We start from the raw sequence: 6,000 nt of genomic DNA, 5'->3' as shown, positions 1-6,000 counted from the left end.
CCGTTGAGCAATTGGAAGGATTCTGGAGCGACGGAGAGGCTGCAAAGATATGTAAGCCCACTCCACAGGTCACCTCTTCAGAGACTGATAGAAGAGGCAGACAGACAGAGTCCTAGCAAGCACCGATCACGCTCTCGGGAGAGGAGAGCGGAAAGGTCGCATACCCCCAGGGTCTCCCGATCACCACGGAGGGAGCATCCCAGGTCTAGAACACCGAGAAGGGAGGTACGAACTGAGAGGTCGAGATCTCCACGAAGGGAGCATCGGAGAGAATCACGCTCTCCTCGAAGAGAAGATCGACCGAGAAGATCGCCAGTGAGGAAGGAAAAATCTCACCACAGGAGAAGGAGAACGCCATCATCCTCCTCATCTTCTTCGAGATCTTCTAAAGGGGATTACTCCCCAACGCTGGCAGACAGCCCTCGCTCCAGAGCTTCCCCGCTTGACGACGTCAACACATATCTGGACGTTTTACAAAGGGGCGCTCACAAACTTCAAATTGAAATGGCTGTCCCAGAAGTTTCCACTACTGTGATTTTTGAGACCCTTCGTCACAAATCACATTCACGGCCTTTGCTCCCATTGGTTCCAGGGATAATGGACCCAATCAAGGAGGTTTTCCTCACGCCAGCAGCGATCAGGGCGGTACCGGCACGTATCCAGAAAAAGTATAGGCCGGCCGACTCAGATCCAATCTTTGTTAAAGGAGAGCCTGCGGCGGACTCAGTTATCGTAGCCTCAGCTAAGAAGAATCACACAGTCGCTCCTTCTTCTTCAGTTCCTCCTGACAAGGACAGCAAGACCCAAGATTCTTGGGGACGCAGAGTGTGCAGCACTGCAGCTTCATCCCTGAAAGTCTCTAGTGCATCAGCACTTCTCGGCAGGTACGATAGAGCTCTGTGGGACTCCATGGAACGATTCAAAGAGAAATTGCCCAAGGAGGACCAGAAGGACTTTGAGGAAACAGTGACGGAGGGCTGTTTGGTGGCAAACCAAATGATTAGTTCATCTGCAGATAACGCCCTTCTAGCAGGCCATGCCTACTCACATGGGGTATGTGCGAGGAGATCTTCTTGGTTGCGTTTAACTGGTCTCAAACCAGATGCCCAGCAACGCATCCTCAATCTGCCCTTCTCAGGATCTTCACTCTTTGGGGAACATGCCGATCAGGAAATGACCCTGCATGAAAACTGAATTGGACACGGTGAAGGCGGTTGGTCTGGAGAAGAAGAAAGAGCCGTTCAAGCGACGCTTCAAGACCAACAAGAACCGGGGAGGCCAACAGAGGGTTCAAACCCCTCAATGGTCTCAGAACAAGCCACAAGGGAAGACACAATACAGAGGAGGAAAATCGGGCAGAGGCGGACATCATCAGTCCTCTACCACGCCTAGAGGAGGCAAAGCCTGAGCAGTGGCTTCCTCTGGCGCCGTTACCCACTCCAGTGGGAGGAAGTGCTTCGCAACACCTGGCAGAGTGGGTCAGCATCACAAAAGATCAGTGGGTGCTGAATATACTGCGCAATGGATATGCGCTACGTTTCCGGAAGAGACCACAACCGATTCCTCCAAAAAAGACTCGCTCGTACCATCTAAACCTCCTCAAAAGGGAGGTGAGCGTCCTCCTAAAGAAAAACGCAATCGAAGAGGTACCCCCACCCCAAAGGGGGAGAGGAGTGTACTCAAGGTATTTTCTAGTCCCCAAAAGAGACCAAGAGGACAAGTTCAGACCGATTTTGGATCTTCGGACCCTCAACAAGGTGGTGGTCAAAGAGAAGTTTCGCATGCTGGCACTTCATCAGATATGTCCTCATCTACAAATTGGAGATTGGATGTGTTCGGTGGATTTACAGGACGCGTACTTCCACATTCCTATAACACCAGGTCATCGGAAGTACTTAAGGTTTCTGGTAGGGAACAAGCATTACCAGTACAAAGTACTTCCGTTCGGACTAAAATCCGCACCAAGGGTGTTCACCAAGTGCATGGCAGTGGTAGCGGCATGTCTACACAAAAAAGGTCTTTTTGTGTACCCATATCTAGACGACTGGCTCCTGAAGAGTCCGTCCCCTCGTCAAGCCACCAAAGACTGTCATCTGTGTCTTCAACAACTACACAGGCTTGGGCTCCACGTGAACACGGAAAAGTCAGTCCTGCATCCCACGCAAACTATCCACTATCTGGGAGCAGTTCTAGACACAAATGTAGGAAGAGCGTTTCCTTCGCAGGAGAGACTATCTTCCATGGGGCAGAAATGCAGAAAGTTACTTCAGTTTCCTCGTCCAAAGGTGCGAGAAGTAGCGTCTCTACTGGGCTCCATGGCGTCCTGCATCTTCCTAATTCCAAACGCCAGGTTGAGGATGCGACCTCTACAAGAGTCTGTGGAAGATCAGTGGGACCAAGCGACTGGAGATTGGGAGGATCGAATCATCCTATCTCAAGCAGCACTGACCTCAATACAGTGGTGGACTCGCCCTCGGAATGTCTTGCAGGGAGTCCCTTTTCAGCAACCTCTTCCTTCGCGGTCTGTGGTAACGGACGCATCTCTGGAAGGTTGGGGTGCTCACATGGGTCATCTTCAGATTCAGGGTCGCTGGTCGACCAACCTTCAGACATACCACATCAACATGCTGGAACTTCGAGCAGTTCATCTGGCGCTCAAAGCGTTCCTTCCAGCAATCACAACGGAAAAAATCCTGGTTCAGACGGACAACACTACAACTATGTTCTATCTGAACAAGCAGGGAGGAACTCGGTCTCGCCCTCTGTCTCAGGAGGCCCAGACAATCTGGCACTGGCTTCTGGCTCGGGGACTGTCGGTGGTGGCATTACACCTTCCAGGCGAGCTAAACACAAAAGCGGACGCACTCAGCAGGCACTTCGAAGATCAGCCAGACTGGGTGCTAAACGACGAAGTAGTCGAAGAACTCTTCCGTTGCTGGGGTCGTCCAGACATAGATTTATTCGCGGACGACGAAAACGCCAAATGCCACGCCTTCGCGTCCAGGTTCCACCGGCCAGGGACACAAGGGAACGCTCTCCTGCTGGAGTGGACAGGAATGTTCGCCTATGCGTTTCCTCCTCTGGCACTGATTCCAAAGGTGGTGGCCAAGCTCATCAGATCGAGCATGGACATGATCCTAGTTGCTCCGGATTGGCCGCGACAATGGTGGTATCCAGACCTATTACATCTGTCGCTGTGTCCACACAGACGTCTGCCGTGCAGGCCAGACCTGTTGAGCAAAATGAACGGGAGGATCCTGCATCCTAACCTCCCGTCGCTGAACCTGACTGCATGGCTCCTGAGGTCTTGCAATACGGACACCTAAATCTGCCTCCAGAATGTATGTCTATTTTAAGAGAGGCAAAGAGACCTTCCACAAGGGCGTCTTATGCGTTCAAGTGGAAAAGATTTTTCATTTGGTGTAAGGACCATGGCTTTGATCCCACCAAAGGACAAGAGGTAGTCCTCCCATACCTCCTTTACTTAGCGACATCAGGGTTGAAATACGCTTCTATTAGGGTTCACCTATCTGCCATAGTAGCGTACAGAAAATCACCTACACAAACATAGTTTTTTCAGGTCCCAGTGGTTAAGGATTTCCTTCAGGGATTGAAGAAGGTCTATCCCCCTGTGAGAAATCCTTCTCCTCCCTGGGAGTTGAACCTGGTTCTCTCCAGGCTGATGTCTACACCGTTTGAGCCTATACACAAGGCCTCCTTGCAGCATCTCACTTGGAAGGCGGCCTTCTTGGTGGCAATAACCTCTGCGCGCAGGGTTAGCGAGATTCAAGCACTCTGCACCAAGGAACCTTACACTGTGTTTCACCACAATAGAGTGGTAATGAGGGCTCACCCGTCTTTCCTTCCAAAAGTGGTATCGGATTTTCATATAAACCAAACGATTACCCTTCCTTCGTTCTTTCCTAACCCATCGACCCCAGCTGAGAGGTCGTTGCACTCGTTAGATCTTAAACGGGTGCTAAAGTTTTACCTAGAAAGAACGAAGGGCACCAGAAAGACAGACCAACTCTTTGTCAATTATGGTTCAATGAGGACCGGGTTTGCAGCAGCCAAAAGGTCCATCTCCAGATGGATTGTCTCATGTATCAAACTAGCATACCAGCTGGCTGGCAAACCTTTGTTACAATCACCCAAAGCTCATTCCACTAGAGGGAAGGCAGCCACAATAGCATTCTTACATGACATTCCCATGTCAGAAATTTGCAAGGCTGCGACATGGAAATCAGTCCATACCTTTACAAGGCATTATTGCCTAGAGTCTGATTCCAGAGCGGATTCTCAAGTAGGGCAAGCCTCCTTGAGAAACCTATTTGGGTAGAATATGGCCTTCTTTTGGGCCTATGACTATGAATGTTATCTGTTGATTCCTTTGCCCGCAGGGATGAGGTGAGGCTCGCTACTCTATTCTAATGCTTATGACTATTGATGAGGATCCCCTGGAAGAGAAGGATTAGTTACTTACCTGTAATCCTAGTTCTCTTCCAGGGGTATCCTCATCAAAGTCATAAGCAACCCTTCCGCCTCCCCGGGCAAAGGACTTTGTTTATTAAGTAGGAGATGTTTTAACCTGTTATTACCATGGTTTGGTTTTCAGTCTCCGAAAAGAACAACTGACCTAACTGTAACCCCTGAGGCATGATGGGAAGCTAGGGGCAGAGGTGCCTTAAAGGCACAGCGTCAGTTCTAGTACATGCAGCTACAGGTTAGCTTTTCAGTCTTTTTAGACTGGGTATTTGCAATGCAGCCTGGGAGCTGTATATGCTTACAGTGTGTTATGAGAATTTCTACTGCTTTCTAAGCATTAAAACAGTTTCTAAACAAGCATTGGTGTTGTTTCTCATGTTTCTAATGCTAATACAAATGTATGGTGGAAATTCTTCACAGCATATTCCAGCTCTACTGTTTTATTTGGCTGCAATTGCTTATTTTTATATATATATTTATTTATATATATATGTATATGTATATGTGGGGCACATATAATATATTGTTTCCGGGGTCCCGCGCATGGGCGGGAATATTCTAATGCTTATGACTTTGATGAGGATACCCCTGGAAGAGAACTAGGATTACAGGTAAGTAACTAATCCTTCTTGATAATATGCCCTTGAGAATTCCAATAGAAGACCATGTCCTGGTGTGAACATGGGCTTCTATTGGAATTCTCCGGGGCATATTATCAAGCCCATTATCGCTGCTTTAGCTGCAGTTTTCTCCCACTAAACTGGCGATAATTTTAACTCCGTTCTTGATAATATGCCCCAAAGTCTTTCCAGTAATAGTCCACTCAGCCCTGGTATCATGTAGTCTTGCGCCAAGTCATGTGTCAGTGGTAGTGCATTTTTCGAGGTATGCTAAGCAGTTTTCTAGCTTGGTGAGCCCGGCTTCAAGTGTCCTGCGTACTTAAGCAGTGTCCCCTTATTACAGTTTTAAATGTGTCCCATTCTATTAAAGCAGTGGACGTGGAATCTGTATTTTCAGCAAAATAGTTTGTCACGGGATCCCCCAGGGAGTCCCGGAACGGTCTGTCCTCTAATGTTTGTAAGCACCATCTAGGGATTGGTGGCGTGTCATTACCCCACGTTAATGCCAACATGTGTGGATTGTGGTCGGAGTGTGTTATTCCACAATATTGTGGCTCTGCTATTACTGGTAGTAAGCCCTCTGAGACTAATAATCTGTGTAGTAGGACATATAAATCATGGCTCCTGAATAAAAAGAGTAGACCTTATCTGTGGGATTTCTGTGCTGCCAAGCATCCGCTAGGTGCCATTGAGCGATCCAGATGTTTAATGCTTTAATGGCTGCAACAGTAGGTGCCCCAGGTAATGGGGGAAAGGAACAATTCAGGGACGTGTCGAGCAAGAAATTATACACGTGAGGGGTATTGGGACAACTGTGAAACTCAGGAAGGACGCCAGCTGGTGCATATTTACTATATCAACGCGGATAGTGTATCGTTCCAGTGTGTGTGGGTCA

The sequence above is a fragment of the Lissotriton vulgaris genome, chromosome 3_2 (genome assembly GCF_964263255.1).
Source record: "Lissotriton vulgaris chromosome 3_2, aLisVul1.2, whole genome shotgun sequence".
Classification (NCBI taxonomy): Eukaryota; Metazoa; Chordata; class Amphibia; order Caudata; family Salamandridae; genus Lissotriton; species Lissotriton vulgaris.
Note: the sequence above shows the minus strand (reverse complement) of the source record.